Below are 21680 nucleotides of genomic sequence, written 5' to 3' on the forward strand. Positions count from 1 at the left end.
ATTATCCCTGTTGATGAAACCTACTCATTCTCAATTCCTTTCACCCTAGAAGGTCAGATCCAATGTACTCATGATAGAAAGGATTCAGAATCCATGAGAATTATTAATGTGGAAACAAAATCAAATACCTGGAAATTTGCTTTCACAAAAACTTGCAAAGAATGTATTTAAATAATTGTGCTGATAGATACTTTGAGAAGTAACTTTTTTAACTCATTGAATTTTTCTACTGTTTTACTATATCCTTTTCCTCCCAGCCCCCACATACATAAGCACACATTACCATATTTATGTCCTGTATTCTAAGTTACAATTCTCTTTATATTTTAACATCTCTAAAACTAGCTGACAGCACAACAATACTTAACAGTCTTTGTAAATGTCCAGTGGTCTATTTCAAGGACCGCACTAGGGGAAAGTGTCTGTGACTACATTATGAATAATTTCTATCTCTTGGGCCCAAAAAGAGATAGAATATGAAAGGAAAATCAAATGAAATATGCATATTAATCAATTTTCAAACAGCCCTTCTAAAAGGGCTCTATTTTAAATGTCTGATTGATCATAATAGTTATTTCCAAGTTGAGATAAATAACTGCCTGCTGGCTTCAGAGACAATGGTGATGCTCAGTCAGAGACTTCTGTATTTGCTTTTTTCTAAAATAAAATGACAGACTTAAGAAACTGGGGGGGATGGGGTGTGGAATCCTTCTGCTATTTTAAGATACAGCCGATCTTACTAACTGTGTTCTTGTGCCACCATTAATCAATTGTTTGAATATAGAGAAGAAAGAGAAGGAAGCCTGCAGACCACTTAATGTGCCTCACTTTAGCACAACAGCCAAGAGCTCAGACTTCCTGGATGTCTACCTTAGTGAGAGTCTCCACATAATTAACGTGTTTGGGAAGCTGAATCTGAAACTTTTCAAACGTTAAGGAAGAAGTTCTGTAATATCCTTAAAATTGCCTGTGTATTCCCACAAGAATAATGTGTGTTCGCTATTACCAGGGAATTATATTTCATTATATTATAGAATCTGAAGTATCTCCATCATAGATTTCACTGGATATTGCTAAATTTTAATTTAAATTTGAGAGACCTGAAAATGATAGTGCCAACTACCTTACCCCATTTAAGGTAGACTTAGAAGTTAGCATTTCTATGGCGAAGGTCTGTAATTTAAACTATTTGATCAAGCTGTCTGATTTACATATCTAGTAGTCATATCATGATAAAAACTGCTTAATGTCTTGTGCTTTACAAAATGATTTTTCACAATCTGTTGTCTTGTTGGAAACTTGGAAAATTCGCTAAAAGGAAATAATAATGTCCATTTGAATATCACAGTGCTGTTGAAATGGTAAAGAAGCCAACTCCAATTGTGTTTCATCTTTTACATTTTTATTGCCATCAATCTTGAATTATGTGTTCTTCATGGTATTTAATGTGCAGTCTTAATATTGTACTCTTTTGAATTTTATGTATTTTTTTCTCTTCCATTTTATATTTTTAAAATTTAAAGTAAGACAATTCTGGATGAAAATATATGAAAAGACTATGTGTCAGATGATGAATAGTTTAAGAGCGCCAGGCGAATGTTTGTAAGGGCCACTCTTTGTAAAGTGGCACATTCCCACACACTTAATATTCAAGTGCGTTATCCACCTGACAAGACAGTAAAATATCCCACTCATCTGTTCAGGACTAATTTTTCAAGTTTTAATAATTTTATTAATCCTTAGCAAGGCCTTATAAAATTTTGCATAGAATGTTAATAACTCATTAAAGATTAATTACATGTCAGCTTTGAGGTCAAAGAGTTTGAGTGGTTTTAGTTATATGAATTAACAATGCATCTGCTGTGAGAAGAACACGTAGTATAAGACCCAATCCCATCTTCCCTGACCTTAAATTCTTATTTCTGGAAACCCATATACATAAACGTGAACTCAAGTGTCTTTGACAATAATTGAATGATAAGTTGATGGCAATATGCATGTTGGTAAAGAAGCAAGTTGGTACAGATGGATGTCCTGAAAGAAGGCAGGTTACCTCTTGAACCTTGGGTGACATAGTTTACGAACTGGAGGACCAAACAGAGGCGTGTCAGTCGTGACAAAGCCTTCATTGTTTGAAATTTATCTGTTGTTTTCATGGAGTGTATGAAATTTAACTCAGTAAGAGCTTGAAAATAAGAAGATAAATTTTAAAAATCAGTTATCTCATTGAAGAATAGAAGAATGTTGAGAACTGTGAGGTCACAGAAAAGAGAGAAGGGAAATATAAGAAGAGTCTAGAGGAGTCTATTTTGTTCTTAAAGGAATCTAATTTTATGTATCATAGAGCTAGCAAAATATGAAGATGAATGTGGAAGGAAACAAAGAAACAGCATTAGAATGGTTTAATTCAAAGCTGTTTATTTAAATCAGTAATGTGTTTCTAATGGGACTCTGGTGAATTATACATCATTTTCCTTATGTTCCATATTGGAATAACAATACTATCTCTGTTGATGGATTGTTGTAAGGTTACTGTAGAAAAACAGCTATACGAATTTTTAAATGATACATCTCAATAGTTAGTAACTTATTATGACAACTAATTTTTTTTTAAGTATTCAGACATTTAAGATAATCTGATGAACTGTGCTTTGTTACTTGGGATGAATGTGTGAGTTTCTACAGTTATTTCATTACCAATTTGGGTAATATTTCTATGTCTTTCAAAGGGTTTATTACTCTCATTGCAGGTGTTGTGACTCAATCCCCGAGGTTTACCAGTTTTTCTTCATAAGAAAAATACTTTGGGGGGAAACTATATCTCTTCTTGGAATTCTGTAGCTTAAAGGAATGTGTCTGCCAGTCTGCACTGCCAGTTCTCCCTTGGTCCTGGCATACAGAGCATGAATTGGTTTCCAAGACAAAGCATTCAATAATCTGTATGCAAAGTAGTATTTTAACATAGCTCTGAATGTCATATCCAAATGTAAAGTTGCCTGTTGCCTCAAGTGTGAAATTCACTCTCATTTAAAATTTTGTGTTTCTTTGCAACTAGTGATGCTGGTATTTGCGGACAGGGCCTTGGAAACACATGTGACTGTGGTTAAAAGTAGTAAGAACTGTGACTTCTCCCACTGTTGCCTCTGTCTTCATGAAAAGAGTTCGCGTGGAGGCTACCCCTGAGCCAAAACAGTCATCAAGAGAATAGAATTTTTTTGTCTTGGTATTATTTTACAGTGTCTTCCAAGTTGTAGAATATGTTATGATCACCAGTGTGTTTGTGATCACCAGTGTTTTTTGAGAGCCAATGTTTAAAAGTATATGGTTTCTTCCTTCATTTGAATTCAAATAATGCAAGCGTGGATACTATGTTATTTTCAGATTTCTTTGCCTAGGAACAGTCTGCTCAGCAATTAGGTTTTGGTTTTTAGGAAGAAAGAGTATTAAGATGTTTGTCTTTGCTCATGTTAAAAGAACATTCTGGGACCAATGTCCCAGCTGGTATCTGTCCATGATGATTTGAAGATACTAGCCATTTTTCTGAATGCATTTCATCTTGAGCTTTTGAGGTTGATTTCAGTTCAAAGTGCCAATTGAGGATGAAAAGGTTGCTAGAGAGTTTGCCTATTCATGATGTACCTCACTTTTCATCTGGATCCTGTCACCCCATGCCTGGATCACTTATAATATTCCCACCACCTTTCTATAATGGTGCTGGTCCTTTGAACTATATTTTTAATGCAGAGGGTCAATCGAAAGACTATGGCTAGACTCAGATCTCCTATTTAGGTAACACACTATACCAAAAATTTATAATTTTAAAGCCATTAATTGTAGTTAATTGTATGAAGTACTGAGAACTGCACCTCACATGACATAGCAAAATGATAATAATGGCTATAATCTATGACCAAAAAGGAATGTAAGAAAATATGTTTTATTTTAGAGCATTAATCATTCACCATAATGTCAGCCAAGATTGTGTCACTCCTGCTGTGCAGCACATTGCCTTAAAATTTAATGACACAAAATAGTTAACTATTGTGTCTCATGAGTCCATCGGTAGACTGGGCAGTTGTGCTGTTCTGAGCTGGACCTAGCTGGACTCTCATGTCTGTGGGCAGTTGGCAGGTCAGCCATGGCTGGCTGGCCTAAGATGACCTCTTAGGAATAACCTCAGAGGGGGCACACCATCACCTCTGCTGTAGTCTACTGGCCAAAGCAAGTCACAATGCACCTGCACCAAAATGCAAGGGATGGAGAAATGAATTCAACTACTTGAAGGAAGGAACTGAATGCCACATTGCAAAAGGCAGGGGAACCAGGCTTGGAGGAGAATTGGGGACATTTTTGTAATTAATCAATGGTAATTGCTTTCTCAGATTATGAGGAGCAATGTTAGTAGCCCCTCACACACTGGATTGTACCGACTCTTTTACTCATGGTACACTCCATAGGCCAAAAATTAGAAGTCAGATCTTGAATTCTCTGTAGCCCTTGATGAAGTTAGCATTTGAGAAAAATAACTAGATGGTTCCATATTGCCATTTTACACTAGTGAATACATTTCTACATCGGTTTAACATAGACATGGAGTCTTGATTTTTAAAAGAGCCTGTCCTGAAAGTGTTTCTTCAATTTTTCTTTCTTTTTTCTTCCATATATATGTGTATATAGATGTGCGTGTATGGATACACATGTGTATACGTATGTATATAAATGTATGTGTATAAGTATGGATACACATACACATATGTATGTATGTATGTATGTACATACATATTTCCTATTCTGCTTCTGCCACCATGCTAGCTAGCATCCTTGTTCTTCTTTGGCACTCTGAGGCACTACCTTGATTACTGATGATTCTTAAGGTTACAGAACAGAGGAGGAGGACATATTACCTGCCTCACCAGGATCAAATACTCTATAGAGGGTGAAGATGTTAATAAGCATGTTTATATATCCCTTCATGTGGTAGTTCTAATAGAAAAATCCATAGCCTCAGCAACAGGGACCTCAAATCTGGCCCATAATTTTGCACCTGAGGTAGCTGCATTTATAACCCTCCATCGGTTGTAGTGTTGTCATCCCCATTAAGAATTTAATGAGCACCAACAGGCCTAGCTAATGTACAGAACACAGAGGTAGCCACATCCCCTGCCCGGCAAGCTGTTGCATGATTACAGAGTTGCTGGCATATTCAAGGACCTGGGACCTCCCCCATTTTCACCGACTTCATAAATCTAGATACAGACCTCACTTTGGGGCTCATATTATTAAGAGGAGACTACAGAGGAAAAATAAACCCCATTTGGTAAAGTAAATGGTATGCCTGCTTCTGTAGCTACCCATGGTTTATTATGGCTGTATGTTATTTCCAGCAGTACTTATAACAGTGATCATAAGGGACCTTTAAAGACTTGCTGATGCCTCTTGGGCAGTTTCAGAATAATACAGTTTATAAATAATTCTGCCTACACATCTTATGTCTTCAGGATTCCTTTTGCCTTGCTTTGTTTGTTATGAGTATATTTGCATGAAAACTGGTTATTTGGATATTTGTCCTTTGAGAGCTATTGCTTATTCTTCCCCCCAAGTCAAAGTCACTGGGCTTTCCATGCCAGACTCATTTCCACAGCCAAGGAAAGACTTTCAAACTGTAATGAGGGACACAACATGGGGACAGATAAGCTTCTAAGAAAGCACTGCAATCTTATTGAAATTTGTGGGGTTTCTAATTCGTTGTTGGTAATTGAAGATTCAGAGTTGGCCATTTGGAGTGCAACTTAAGTGTGTGTGTTTGGGCAGCGGGGGATGTTCACAAGAGAGTGACATTTGATTGTATAACAGGTGTATATCTTTTAGAAATATCACCCCTCTTCTGCAACAGAAGTTATATATTAGAATCATAAAGTATTTGTGATTTTTTAAAATTCATATCATTTTTATTCCCCAAAGGCATTTAAAATACGAGCTCTTATATTCAGGCTTTAATTTCTGTCTTCCCCCATTTTGAGGATTTTTTTTTTTTTTTTTAGGGCTTCAAATACCCGTGTGTATTTGCAGTTAAACTGGTTTTAAACTAGTTTCTATTTGGAATTCAGAAAAGCAAGTAAGTACAAAGGTTTGCAAAAAAAAAAAAAAAAAACCTGTATGATTTTATTTCAGTATTTTGTGAAGTGTTTCACTGGCATATCTGTTAAAAATACAAATTCATGGCCTTTTGTCGGTCCTGCTGAATCAGATGCTCTGGGAATGGAGGCCGTGCATTTCCATTTTAAGTCAATCCCCTAGGTATTTCTTATGCATATTAAAGTTTGAGAAACACTGCTAAGCTTATCTCAAAATTAAATTTGATTATTAGAAAACTATATACCGGGACCGCATTAATTTAATTCCCTAGAGAATCATCTTCGTGGTACTGTGATTCACTGTTTTGTGCTTGGTTTTTATCAAGAATCCGTATCAAAAATGACAACATGTAAAGTGATTCTGTACTCTTAAGAAACTTAACATCAAAAAATAGTTCATTAATACTGGAATCACGATACATTCCCTTTTAATCTACTAAACTGTTTAATTATAACATACATTTTAAAAAGTAAATGAACAGTAAGTGTCCAGAAAAATAAATTTTCAAAATGAACACATCCAATTCTCAGACCAAAAACTAAAGGGTTGTTGATATTCCTAGGAGCCCCTTTGTTCCTCCTAGAAGAGGAACCACTATCTTGGCTTCTATCACCATAGACTGCTTTGTCAGCTTTTGATCTTTATGCAAATGAATGATAATGTATGTATTCTTCAGTATCTGGTTTCTTTTATTAAATATCTTTACTAAATTCATCTATAATGTGCATGTAGTTGCAGTTTGTTCATTCGCATTGCTGTTCAGTATTTCACTTTATGATTATTCTACAATTTTCCATTCTCTTGTTGATGGGTGTATTAGTTTTCTATTGCTGCATAACCCATTACCTCAATTTGTAACAATTTGCACCTTAAAACAACAGGTACTATCTCACACAGTTTCTGGGGTTCTGGAACCTGGGAGCCACTTCTCTGGGGACTCTGGCTCAGGGGCTCCGATGAGATTGTCTTTAAAGTGCCAGCCAGGTTCAATCTCTGTGAAGGTTTGACTGAGGCAGTCTGCTTCCAAGTTCCCTTAGGCGTCTGCTGACAGAAGGCTTCAGCTTCTCACCACACCTCTCTTCTCATGACGTGGCAGCAGACTTCCCTAGACATTGATGAGAAAGAGGTGGGGGGAGGTGAAAGGAGAAGGGAAGGGAAGGTGGGAGAAGGGGGGGAGAGGGAGAAGGGGTGGGGGAGGAGGAGGGGAGGAGAGAGGGTGAGGAGCTCCAGGCTTTGATAGGGAATCTCAGAAGCCACATGCCATCCCTTCTGCCCTATTGTGTTGGTCACACAGACCAGCCCTGTTGCAGTGTGAGAAGCCGTTACAAGAAGGTGTGCCTATCAGGAGGCAGGGAACAGAGCAGGCCATCTCAGAGGCTGGCGACCACAGTACCACTGGAATAGCTGTCAATTTGTGGCTAATATGAATAGTGCATCTTTGAGCATTCCTTCATATATTTTGTAAGGATACTATGCATGTCTCTTAACTCTATGCCTACTGGTGGAATTTCTGCATCTTATAGGGACATTTACCTTTAGGAAGGTAGTCCCAAAGAGTTTTACAAAGTGCTTATAATAATTTCTACTTTTGTAATACTCGAGCTGCTCCATCCTTGAAAATACCTAATACTGTGTATTCCATTTTAGTCATTCCAGGGTTGTGTATAATGGTACTTCATTGTGATTTTTATTTGTGCTCCTCTGACCAGTAATGATAATTTATTCCTTTTTCATATATTTATTATCTAAATTTTATATTTAGATTTTCTCTTTTGTGCATCTCTATTCTAGTATTGTGCCTAATTTTTAAGTGGGTTGCCTGCCTTTTATTATTGGCCTGTAGAAATTCTTTCCATATTCTGAATATGGTCTGTGGTAGGCTGTATGTATTATAAATATCTTCTCCCACATTGTGGCATACAGTTGCCCTCCTTTAACAATGTTTTTCAATGAATGGAGGTTCTTAATTTTAATATGGTTTAATTTGTCATTCTTTTTTTTTCTGAACCTTGTTTAATAAGCCTTTGCTTACTCAAGCTCATGTATAAATTTGCTGATTTTTTTCTTAAGAGCATTATTGTGTTATCTTTCACATTTAAATCTACAATCTGTTTAGCAAATAAATATATATAGGATAATATATCTTGCCCAAGGAGGTCCCCAACAAGAATTCAAAAGTAAATTTGCAATTGAAAATCAGTGTAGTGCACTATAGTATTAGGGAATAAATAGAAAAAAATTATATGATTGTGTGCAGAAAAGTACATAATTAATTTGACACTCATTATAGTAAAATGCATACACAGGCATACACACATACACACATATTCTTTTAGCAAATGAGGAAAAGAACTACCTATTTTTAAATACCTGATTTTTAAAAAAAATATGTAAAACGAACATCATACTTTGTGGTAAAACGCTAAAACCACCCCCTTTGATTAAGAAAACAAGATAAGGATGCTGCTATTACCACTTCTTTGCAATATAGCAATTGAAGTCCTATCCAGTGTAATAAGTCAAGAAAAAGACTTACTGAAGACAAAGATATAAAACTGTCATTGTTCCTAGATGACTCGATTGTGTATCTAGGAAACAAAAGAATTTATCTACTGTTAAAATAAATAGATAACTTTATCAAGGTCACTGGATATTATATCAATGAACAGACTAATTGCATTTCTATATAAATACAGATTTTTTATATAGAAACAAATAAATATAAATTTTTAAAAAGATAGCATGTGCATTAGAGAATATCAAATATCAAAAAAAACAAATTAGATGCAAGATGTCTAATGTTTCTAATTTAAAACTACAAAATATTATTGAGAGAAATTTAAAAAGCTAAATAATGAAGACATATACCAAGGCCATGGATTGGCAGATTCACAATACCAACCCAATCAGAATCAAAATCTCTCTCTCTCTCTCTCTCTCTTTTTTTTTTTTTTTGAATTGGCAAGCTGACTATAAAATGCATTTGGAAAAGTGAAGATCTAAGAAATGCCAAGACAATCTTGAAAAATAAGAACAGAACTAGAGAACTTTCAAAACTAGATAAAAACTATAGTAAGTAAGATAATACAGTATTGTTTCAGTATAGATGAACAGTTAAACAGAACATAATAAAAAGTTTAAAAAAATGACCCTTTCATACAGAGTCAATTGATTTATGGCAATAATCCTCCTATAGCACAGTGAACATGCAATGGTCATGGCACTGGATCTCTTGAATAATCATATCGGGAAAAAGGATCTTTATTCCTACCTCACATCACATACACGAATCAAAACTCTTTAATAGTATGAAAATAAGTGGCTTTTCTAAAAACTTAGTATTCTTTATCAGTTAGAGAACTATATTTTTATTTGTTCATTTTGCTTTAGCTATCAGGAAATTCATGAATAAAGCATGTCTGTTTACAGTTATTTTCTTGAATCCAAGATTTTGGGCACAGGTCTCTTATCCTTTTATTGCTTGCTTCTCATTCCTTCATTCTTGCTTTAATGATTCTGTTTGATAGCTCTCCCTTTCTGAAGTTATTTTAAAACTTTGTTTTTTAAAATAGAATATAAATAATGAAAAAAATCAATCAATGAGGCAACTTAAAGTTCTTTTTGAAATTTTGAGGCCTGATTGAATTGTCAAAAAGAATTATAGCTCATATAGTAATCCTTGTAATTGTGCTTTGATAAAATTATAACTATCCAACATCATATTGCTAGGACGTATTATGCATATAAATATTACATGGAATATTCTTTAAGTGTTAACATATGTGTCAGTATTAAAAAACAAGTAACATTTACATAGAGAAAGAACCTACTTTTTTTTTTTAAGATTTTAAAAATTTATTTATTTATTTATTTGACAGAGAGAGATACAGCAAGAGAGGGAACACAAGCAAGGGAAGTGGAACGGGTAGAAGCAGGCTTCCCATGCAGGTAGCCCAGTGCAGGGCTGGATCCCAGGACCCTAAGATCATGACCTGAGCTGAAGACAGATGCTTAACAACTGAGCCATCCAGGCACCCTGAGAACCTACTTTTTGAAACCACAAGTAATCTATACTCGGACAAAGACAATAGACTATTTGTTCCTCTGTAGTCCTCATATGGAAGGAGTATGTAGAAGAGAAGGAATAACTGGAAGGTAGAAGTATAATGACTGAGTCCTTCCAACCTTGTTAATGAGTAAGAACATAGCTTTAGGGTTACCAAACCAACCTGAGTAGGAATCCCAGCGCCAGCACTTAGTGACACTGTGATCCATGGACAAGTTACTTGATCTTCCTTAAGCCTCAGTTTCTTGATACCCAAAGTGGGTATAATAATACCGACATCCTCCCCACAGGCGTGGCTCCACGTGTGGCTGAATGCACGCAGGAGATTAATGGTTTTGTAGGGTGTGTTTTTTCTAAATCTTGAAACAGTTCCTTGAAAAACTCAAATCTTGAGAATCTGGAATAGACTAAAACTTGGACACCTCCTTGAAAGAAGCTGGCTGACTATAGAGTAGCTGAATGAGGAGAGCAGGTTAAAAACTCAACCGATGTGGGGCAAATTGGATATTCTGAACACTGTGTGCAGCCCATCAATCACAACAAGGACCCGGGGAGTTGTAACCTCTGCAACTCTAGATGCTGGTGCTGTACAGTGAAGCTCGGCATGCTGGCGGGCTCTCTGAGCTCCCATTCCACCTAACACACATGGCCATAAAGTGCAGCGCATGTTACGCACATTAGAGCAATAGCTACATCCTCAAAATAATGTTTTAGTGACTGCTCTAGTCTGCATTTGGGAAGATCATTTTAGACCTTGAGTCTTGTCTTTCTCTAAGGTTAAAACACCTTTCCCACCAGATCCCTGCATTAGGGACAATGTACTTCCCAGAGAGTATTTTGTCTGATTTAGAATGCCCAGAGGGTATTCTTTGATCCAAAATGTAAGGTCAGCAGCTAAAACCAGAATCAGGATGTCAGGAGTGGTGGGAGCAGTCTGAACATATTCAGGAGGTTGGACAGGGATGGTTTGTGGAAGAAGTAATGTTTCCTCCTTTCCCACCTGGTCTAGTTGCTGAGGATTTTAGGTCCTATCGCTGTGGGCAAAGGCCTATTTTTTGTCCACAAACTGGAACTGCACCCTGTGTTGCATGGGCGGTTTCTAGATTCTTTGTTCCCTTCTGTGACTCCTCTATCCATTGCATTCTCAGTGCTCTTACTTGACGGTTCCCATTGCTCAGGGGAAGAGAAACACCATATCAAGACGCAAATAAGGAAACATTTTTTATATTTAATACTAAGGCATCCCCCCAACCCCCACTCCACCACCACCACCAAGAACCTGGCATTTCTGCCAATAGTACAGAATATTTTGTTTTAGGAGAGGGAGCAGAATAAAGAAATAATGTCCCTTGCTTTGCCAGAATCCTGCTATCCTTAGAATCCAGTACTCCTTATATTTTATTGGGGTTATATAGATTATAAAGTACAGATTAATAGCCAACCAGCCAAATTAAAATACACCAAAGATTTACTGTCATTTTGAAATCTCACTATAGAAAGATAAAGGTCTGGGTAGATACTCTAGTAAACAAATTTAGGAAAGTTCAATTTTACTCAGTTGTTAAGAAGCCTGTAGACATGCATATATCTAAAATAAAGCAATGCTAGAGAAAAAACAAATTCACTTTTCAAAAATGATTAAAGTCTAGAAGCGAATTTGCGATCACACAATAATTTGCTAAACTGAAGCAGGAGTTATTTTGGATTGAATTTGTTACATAGCTCATGCATGAAATGATCTGTTGCTTGTTCTTGTGAAGTTGTTTTCACACTACGAAACGGCAGAGGGGAAAAATGTATTCTGTCTGAGGCATTGTAAAAATATTGAAAGCTCCGATGGAGGCTTTTTGTAGAGGTATCTGACTACGGCTTGTCATTTACACTTCACAGGCCAATAATTGTTAAGCCAAAACTGCAAATGCTTAGCTTTCGGAATTATCTCTTAATGTGTAATGGGTTCAGAAACCCAACTCCGGCACCGTGACAAGTGTCACTCATGTGATTACACTGCCACCGTGTGGTTTTAAGGATCCCTTTCAATAAAAAACTATATATATATATGTATCCAAAGGAATGGTCTCTTACAATAAAGCAGAGGCTAATAATCTAAGCACTGTCTCGTGTTTCTCATTCATTTGCCCTCAGTTACAGCCCCTCAGCTACTCTGTGGAGTATTGTAGGTGGGAGGAGATTGGAACAACAACATAGAGCCTGTCGGTAGTATAGGTAGGATGCTGATAATTCTGCATAATTCATGAAGGGTTCAGCTTCTGCCTAGTGAATGTCATCAAGATGTTTGCTAGGAGATACTACCTTCACTGACCTTTTCTGCATAAATCTGGCATTTACAGTGTTCAGAGGAAGCGGAAACATTCCCTATAGGTATCTGTAGGCAAGTGGATCTCAAACTGAGGTCCCCAGACCAGTAGTGTCAGCAACCCTGGGGAACTTGTTAGAAATGCAAATTCTTTGGCTCCATCCCACATACTAAGTCAGAAACCCTGGGGCCTGCAATTCTGTGTTTTAATAAGTCCTTTAGGACATGTTAATGTTTGCTAAAGCTTAGGAACAGCTGCTACAGACAATCGTACCTGTCTTGAGGTAGATTAACACATATTTTCCTAATAGAGCTAAATTTCACAGCAACTGCCCCTAGCCTCTGAAAAATATTACAAAGAAAGATGCAAGAGAAAGGTCCCAGGACTTCCCATGAATATGGTCTCTCTGCACCCGGGAGCTGCCCCTGGGAAGGAAGCAGCCGCTCTGAGGGTTCCCAGTCCTGTCATCTGCTGTGTCAGTGCTTTCTGTCCTCTCTAACTCCACCTAAAGGAACTGCTATAGTCAATCAAGAATAAATCTTTCAGCCTTTTGGGATTGTTGGAGTATACTGGGACAGCAGTCTGATATGAGTGGATATTATATATAAGGCCCCCTTTTCTGACATTAAAAATACAGTTTGAAGAAGAGTAGCTAAATATGTGAAAGTCTTCTGGGGTCTAAAAATATTAAGGACTATTGGGATGGTAGGAAGATTCCCTGCCCTGTCACAGGGGTCGGCCACTGAGCTGCCTCCCAACTCCACTGGCTGTGACTGTGCAAGAAAGGTGATCCCTGGTTGCCAGGACTCCCGATTTTTAAGAAAAGCCCAGAAATCAGATTTTTTATGTAAAACACTCCAATTTTTAACCATGGGTTTCATCATGAGAACATGTTTAATTTAAAAAATGAAAACGCATCTACCTGTTAAGGTAAACCTGTTAAGGTAAACAAATACATTTATGACCATGGACATGTCTTGTACTTTGCATATGTGTACATACGTGTCTTGTAATTTGCGTCCGTGTATTTTCATCTCTCTCTCTATAAATACATTTATACAAAGCCTGGACATCCAGTGTCTCAACACACAAGGGAAATGCTCTATTCGGCAATAAAGGGCTTCAAACTAAGTAAAGATCAAAAATTTAAAAGGTGCCTGAATTTAAAAAGTACATCACTTGAAGTGCCACACTTTAAGAAGAACATATATGATATTTCTACTAATGTGAAGTATGCTTTCACAACATTTCTAGATCTTACAAATGTCACAACATACACAGCATAGAAGCACTGAGGATATACAAATTACGTGTAATGTGGCTTTTTCTTAGGAACATATAAAATACTTCAAAAAATATCAAGCTCACAAATGTATTTAGGCATGAGTTTGGAGCCCAAATCATGTTTTAATTGTATATTTTTAAAATCGCTGGCTCTTGAAAGAGTGCTTAAAGATAGCTGCTGAATTAATGGAAGAGTAATCAGATGTCACCCACATGAATGTTCTTTACCAGACATCCGCTCTCTAGCTTGACCCTCCCTGTTGTCACTGCATCCAAGATTCAGAAAATGTTGCCTTATTTCCTTGCAACTCATAGATTTTCTCAAAGACATTAAGGATAAAACCAACTTTAGATGGGCTCTTGGTTTTCCTTTGTTGTTTCTTTCCAAATCTAATAAAATTCCAGGTGTCTTCCCTGGTGATGATATCTTCAGGATTGTCTGGTAGGAGAACTAGTTCTGGGATGGATAACCATGCTCTCTCTGAGCTGAAGAGTATTCTAGTCAGAGAGGCCAGTGCCTAGGTGTATTCCCTCCCTTCTGTACAATAAGAGACTCTCTTAGGGGGCTAGTTCTTCATATATGTTGCTGATTTAATGAAGACTCAGTAACCAAAGTATCTTGCCCCATAGCATACCACTGTGTTTAGGATTCTGACCATAGGAATGCTATACTTTTTTTTCTCATGCATCTTGGGGTTTCAAGAATATCATAACAAAGTGTATGTTCCTCTTTGTAGGGAAGAAAACATGATATTTTTCTCATCCATTCAGAAATATTATTGGGAATTTTGCATTGGAATCACAGAGAGCCGGACAGGTATGTTTAAGACGTCTATAAAGATGGGGTTCCTGGGATGGGTATGTTTAAGACATCTGTAGGGATGCGGTACGCCTCTGCCTTCGGCTTAGGTCATGATCTTAGGGTCCTGGAATCGAGCCCCACATCAGGCTCTCTGCTCAGTGGGGAGCCTGCTTCCCTGTCTCTCTCTGTACCTCCCTCTTTCCCTACTTATGATCTCTGTCAAATAAATAAATAAAATGTTAAAAAAAAAAAAAAGGTTTCTACAGGGTTCATGACCGAGAGAAGCACAGAAAACAGGAGCCAGAAAAAATAATTGCATGAAAGTATAATTTATTTTGGGGGGAAAAAAAAAGGCTCAGACTCCTCTGAGGGGAAAACAAACAAAACAAAAAAACACAAAAAACAAGATCTCCGTCTCAAAAGGTCTAGAATGTTTTCGTAAGTAGTTAGTACTTGAACTGGATCTCCCAGGATTAATAGGCACTCACTTGGTGAAGGAGGAGGAGATAAAATGTAAAGAAAAGTTGGTTGTTTCTTGTGACTAGAGTATGTGTTAGTCACAGCATCTTTGAAGTATAGCACAGGGTCCCTGTAATGAATCTAACAGTTATTCTTCAAATGCAAGAGTAAATGAGTGGAAGAATGATTTGTGTTTCGTAAGGCAGTATGAGTAATGGATGAAAAAAACAAGAGTAGCAAGATTAGTTAGGGACAAAGACCTTGAAGGCAACACTAAAAACTCTAAATTTTATTCTGTGGACTAGTGTTATCTTTTGAATCCGTGTCATCAAGAGCTATTGAAGTACTTTTTAAAAATGCAGATTCCTGACTCTTAACCCAGGTCCTTTGAATCAGAACCTTTCAGAGAGTGAGCCAAGGAATCATCATGCTCAGCACTCTGTGAAAACCACAGCTGGAAGCAAGGCCCAATTCATAAAACATAATTTTTTGACTTTTTTGGGTATTAACATCTTAGAGGATCCATCAAAAGCTGTGGAAATTCTCCCTAGAAAAACACATGTGCACATTCATTTTTACTAATAACTCCAGAGAGATCATGAAACCACTGAGATTAACTATTAACTCACAGAGTCGAATTAATAACCCCTGACACCAAATTGGCTAACAAGTAATTTAAAGAAAGTCAGATGAGGATCTTTGTTACCAGGAGTTAGAGTGAGGGAAGGCATTTTGATGAAGTTGAAGAAAACGCACAAAATGCTTCTTCCTAACTGTTTTGTCTAGGATCCACCCTAATCTCATTTTGTCCCCCTTGCCTGTAAAAGGGACAGGTCCCCACTTAAAAAGAGAAGAATTTATGCTGGGTGTTAGGGAGCTTCTTGGTTATTTCCATCCTAAGTAAGGCATTTAACAAAGAATTGGAATGTTTCGAAAGGGGGGAAAAATGGGGAGATTTAAGGAGCATTTAAAACCCGATACATTGTTTTGCCCCATTTCAAATAACAAATGAAGTTGTTGGCATTCTAGAAATGTGTATGAGTTAACTGTTTTTATACTTAAAGCTTCACATATTTAGATCGTATCTAAAAATCTTATTCTCTTTCTGATAATGTAGCATTTGGGAACCATAGTATGGCTCTATTTCCTCCAAAATTGAGAGCCGTATCTGCAAATAACAACTAAAATGGTCTATTGCTGGAGATATGTCACATGGAACAAGATAAAGCCTATGAAAACAGCCCTTTAGAAAAGTCATGGCTGAACTCTAATGACCTAGATTATTTAATGCGAACATTGTGTGCAACTCTGGAGATTGAGGGCAGCTCTCAACGAGAGTCAACTCAAGCAAGCCTGTGTATGTGATACCAAGGTAGACACAGTTCAGAGACATAACTTGCTATTCTTTGTAAATGAAGCAGAATCACTGAACTTCATCCCCACTTGGAGCAGACTCAGAAATAGGATGAGAGGAAATATTCCACACTGAGGGAAGACAGTGCTTCATGAAGTGCAGGGTGTTTTACAGAGTGAAGGAGTTGATCACGTATCAGCTAGCAACAGATAATAACATTTTGCAAACGTTGAGCCTTTCATCGACAAATAATATCATATGGTGCTTCCCAACACGCAACCCAATTTCTCCCTCAACTGTGGTTTTGGAAGTTGCTTTGTACTGGGAGATGTTGACTGCATCCCTCTGAGGGCTTGCAAGGCCCCTGTTGTGTGAAGGTGTAGCGCTTTTTTCTCCACTCTTCTGACAAGAGTCACACCAGCTATTTCCAGTTGTTTTGCACTGCCAGCAGTGTTCCAGCAAACATCTTTGTGCCCAGCTCCTGGAGCATGTGTGGCAGGGTTTACATGGGGTTTCTACTTGTGTGGCTTTGCTGGAGCACTGCATCTTCAGCTTTGTGTAAAAATGCCAAATTGCTGTCCAAAGTAGGTGAGCCAGCTAGCAGGAGTTGCTGTTGCCTTACTTCATTGTCTGACTTTGTGTCAGACTTTTTAACGGAAATATTACTTTTATTTGCCTCTCCTCAATTACTGGTGAGGTTTTGCCTTTTTTTTACATTGTCTCTTCAAGTGTATTCTGCCATGAATTGTTGATTAATGTCCATTTTTCGATGGGCCAAGCACTGATCAAGGCCCTTTGGATGTACTCATGAACTGCCAAAGAGCACTATCCTCTTCAAGGTTACATTCTAGTGAGAGAAAACTGGTAAGAAACAAGAAAGCCCCAAACAACTATAATCTGTAGCATGATGGGTGATAAGTACTACTGTGGGAAAAACAAACAAACAAACAAAACAACAACAACAAGAAAACAACAAGTAGAACATGTAAAGTTAATGGCATCAGGAATACAGGATAGGCAAAACAGATGATAGCACTAAGGGGTGGTCAAGGTGGGTCTCTTGGGGAAGGCAAGAGTTGAGTCAAAGTGAGAGTTCCAGAGCAGTGAGAGGCCAGGGGGTCCAGCTTGAGTGGAGGAACAGACGGGAAGAACTACAGAGATGAAATTAGAAAAGCAGGGGGTTGTTATATGGGGCCTCGTGGGCCATGGTAAGACTTTGGCTTTCAGATGAATGAAATGGGGCAGCCACGGAAGGACTTCATACAACGGGGTGACATGATCTACCAGGTTATGTAGAAAAGGACTGCTCATGATAAATTCTCGAATGCTTGCATACTATTGTTTCTACATAAAGAGCAACTTAGCTAAATCCCTCCTTCCCGTGGAAACAATCTGATTATAGATCAGCTAAGACTGGGAAACACTGACATGGGTTAATCATTGTGCTTGAATGAACAACTAAGGTTTAGGTTGTGGATCAGCAGGGTGAGTTCTGTGAGCTCCACATGTTTCCTCTGGCAGTTCTGGGTTGTTGCCTTTGACCTCCATCCCTCGCTTACCCACTTGCCGCTCGGGAGTAAAGCTGCTCGTTGCTGTTGTTGCCAACTCTGTGCCAGGCCCTGGGCCAGCTCTTGTTTAAACATGAATTCTCGTACCTGGCAGCGCCATGTTTGGAAAGTAGCGTCGTCTTCATTTTGGAGCGCTAACAGAGAAGCCAGATCTTTCCAACTGCAGCTCCCCTATCGCTCCATTAGGCTATGGGGCCCGCTGTGTATGGCAGGGCGGCCATAGTGTTTCTCTTAACTAGACGGCAGTGATGATTCAAACAAGATGGCACTGAATAATACATAAAGCTACGCTAAAATTTAGAAAGAAATAATAATTATTTTAACTTATATGAATTCTGAACCATTCAGCTTCTATCTTTGAAGCTGGCATAAAACAAGAGCAGTTTCCTCTCTTTTCCTGTTTGTTTTGGCGTTTGAAACAAAATTTATGTGGGAATTTTGGGTCTCTAGAAAGATTTATCCTCATTCGTTAAGCAAGTGTAGTTTCTATCTAATATGCTAATCTGATATGCTAATGTATTATCAAAACCCAGAGTAAACGATTAGTTCAAAGTGTTCCAACAGATTTAAAATTTTGAAAAAGGAAACCCCAGTGGACCATGAGTAACAAAGAACATCTTATTTTCTTCTACCTGAGTGAGAGCCCTCCACAGAGTAAGAGGTCTCTTCAAGTATATTTGTGAATTCTTGTGCTTCCTGTGCTGATTAACACCATAGTCCTGGCCCCAGATGAATTCTATCAGTTTGCAAATTAAGGAAGCAATTTACATCTCCAATTCAGGAATTTTCAAAAGCAGCCTTAACCAAGGGATGCTTATGTTATTTTTTATATAACTACGCAAAGACCAAATAATGTCTTTTTTTTCCCCGAGTCTAGAAGTGTATGATAATTCATGCAGCCCTTAAGTACACTTTATTTTTAAACTAACTTCAAGATAGTTGGGTCAGAATACGTTTTTCAACGTTAGATTGTAATAAATTGTTTGGAATATCATGATTTACTGCAAATAAATGTTCATGGGTGAACTAGGGAACCTTGGGCACATGTGAACTCAACATTCCAGTCACTAAATAGTGATGTGAAGGGGTCCTGCTCACTGCTCGGTAACTTCCAGCTCGGTCTGGAAGAGCTCTTTCAAGTTCACCTCAGTTGGGCAGACTTGGGATCTGCAGATTTAGATGGTACGCCTGTGTGTGGCTGTGTTCACCAGGAAGAGACATTTTCTCCTTGCAGATCACTTTTTGTAACAACCAAGAAGAGGCAAAGCCAAGTACACAAAACAAAGTTTAAAATGACATCTGATTATTTTGAAAAACCTACCTCTGTAAATTCATATATTGAAGAAGGAGGAGGAGGAGGAGGAGGAGGAAGAGGGGAAGTAGAAGGAGGAGGAAGAGGGGAAGAAGAAGAGGGAGAAGGAGCAGAAGAGGGAGGGAGGAGGAGGAGGAGAAACCGGAAGATAAACAGTGTCCTGATACATTTCCCCATCACGTGGACACAGCTTGGGAAAGAAAGCTTATTAGCAATCTTCGTTACTTGTCTAGAAAAAAAAATGTGCCTCTTTTAGGAACTGCCTCTACTTGGTAGGCTGTTCTAACCAAGTTTCCCTTTCTCACATGGGAGATTTAACTGGAAATAATAACGGTCTGTCCTTGCTTGATAGCCTTTCTGCAGAAGCATTTAAAGGCTAGGTTCCTTTGTGAGGCAGTCTGGTAAATTCTTTCTTTGCAAGGGCAAAAACACTAGTTTACTTGTTCAAGATGATAAAGAGTTTAAGACCAGAGTTCATAACATGAACTTATCCCATGACACTCCCTCCCCCTCACACTTGATGAAAACATGCTCATGTGAAGTGAATTTTGAAACTGAATCCGTTGAACACGCTCAGCATTTGGTGCCAGATTCGTACTGTGACATTCAAACTTCTGCCATGGCTGTTGCAATGTAAATAGGAAATTCTAAATGTGATTTGAATTGCCCTTTGGGGAGTTTTACACTGAGAGACGGTGAATTTCCAAGGTAGCCAATACTTAATATGGAGCAAGCCCAGTGGTCGAGTTGAAGATTGTTCTGCTTCAGAGCGAAGGTTGACAGGAAACTCTGCACGCCTTCAACCGGACTGAGGGAATTTGGCGGTTGACACAGCCGTATATAGTTTTGAAATTTTGAAATAGTTTTTCTTGTTAGAAATGTTTTAGATTAGCCCATGAAAATAGGCACCCTTATCATTCGCACACAGTGATTCGGTTTTGAGGAGGACAGTTGTCTCCATAGATCCTAGTTGAGAGACTGGCATAAGCAAATGATTGGTTTTTAACTAGCAACAAGCTTTTGTAACTATTAGAAGTCAGCCTTTCCTGGAACTGAAGCATCCATGATAGCAAATAAACTTCTCAGCAAACAGATACGCTCAGACTTTTCCCATGAAATGCAACTGAGTAGGCGGGCACACAGAAAGAACATCATGCGTTAAGATTTTATCAGAGGGTGTTTCCAGAGTTTTTAAAGTAAGAGTAAATTCAAGGGCACTGAATTGTACATATTTTGTGATATTGCTTGATGTAAAATTTTGGTTGATTCTATCCATAAACGAATTTAGAGGTTGAGATTTCTTTAGAATCTGGGATTAAGTAGTGTTAAGAGAAATGCTTTGTTGCAGTTCTCCACTAGAGGGCCATAGCTCCCTCTTTCCCTGCATGGATTTGGGCAAAGGCTCAAAAAAAAAAAAAAAAAGTAAATGTTACAATGTTATTATTTTTCTCTCAAATTTGTTGTTTTATAGATCTTATGTGTACAATAAATATGTGAAAAGCATGAACTTTTTTTTTTAAATAATGGTGCAGAAGTGTGTAGAGTGAAAAGCTTCACTGCTAGTTTTCCCCTCCCACCACGCACCTCAGGTTTTAATTTTACACAAATATGTTTGCACCAAACATTATTATTGTGTCTTGCTTACTTGTTCATTTACTAAACTAAACATTGTAGGCACCTTTTCCTATCAGTTCACACATAGCTGATTTTTCTTCCGTATGGCTTTAGAATGCTCTTTTGCAAGCCTCTTGAGTGATTTGTTTGTTAAATCCCCTAAAAATGGAAATTTAGATTATTTTCAATATTTTTCTATTTAAAAAAGACTGTGGTGAGCATTCTTGTATTTTTTTTTTCTTTGCACAGATCTGAGAGTTCCTTCGTAAGTTAAATCTCCCGCGGCATAATTGAGGGCTTGTTTATTTACAAGCTTAATGGAAGTTGCAAGTCATGTCTATCTCCAAATCACCACAACCACACAAAATTGGCACTGATTTAGAATCACACTATGCGTGAAGGTGCCTTTAGCCCTGACACTGGCAAACACTGAGTATGTGAAGCCTTATAATCTTTGTCAATCCGTCAAAAGAAAAATAACATCTCGATAGTAGTTTTAAAAATGTTTAGGTCTATGATAACCTCAACCAGCAAACTAAATTTGAAATTGGAAAAAATAAACTTGTGAAAATGGTTACAGAGATTTTTATCGGAAGGTAGAAGCAAAATAACCAGTTTTTAATAGTTGCAGAAAAAATCACTGGTTTCCATCAACTAGCGATCTAAATAAATATTTCATGTTTTCCCCAATTCTTTCCTATCGTTGAAAAAATTTTGTTATAAAATTCTATAAAATGAAGTGGGCAGACATGACAGAGGAGAAAGAAT

General features: G+C 37.7%; 1 non-coding gene across 3 annotated transcripts in view; it reads left to right on the top strand.

Moving 5' to 3' along the window:
• LOC101683078 overlaps positions 1-21680 on the top strand; it is a 360384-nt gene that overhangs the window by 301355 nt on the left and 37349 nt on the right. For all 3 annotated transcript variants that reach the window (XR_006609139.1, XR_006609138.1, XR_006609140.1), the window contains 2 exons: positions 6042-6115; positions 14541-14620. This is a non-coding gene — a transcript (uncharacterized LOC101683078). The remainder of the gene's footprint in view (positions 1-6041; positions 6116-14540; positions 14621-21680) is intronic.

The sequence above is a fragment of the Mustela putorius genome, unplaced genomic scaffold, assembly GCF_011764305.1.
Source record: "Mustela putorius furo isolate JIRA1106 unplaced genomic scaffold, ASM1176430v1.1 tig00003834_pilon_pilon_pilon, whole genome shotgun sequence".
In the NCBI taxonomy this organism is placed as follows: Eukaryota; Metazoa; Chordata; class Mammalia; order Carnivora; family Mustelidae; genus Mustela; species Mustela putorius.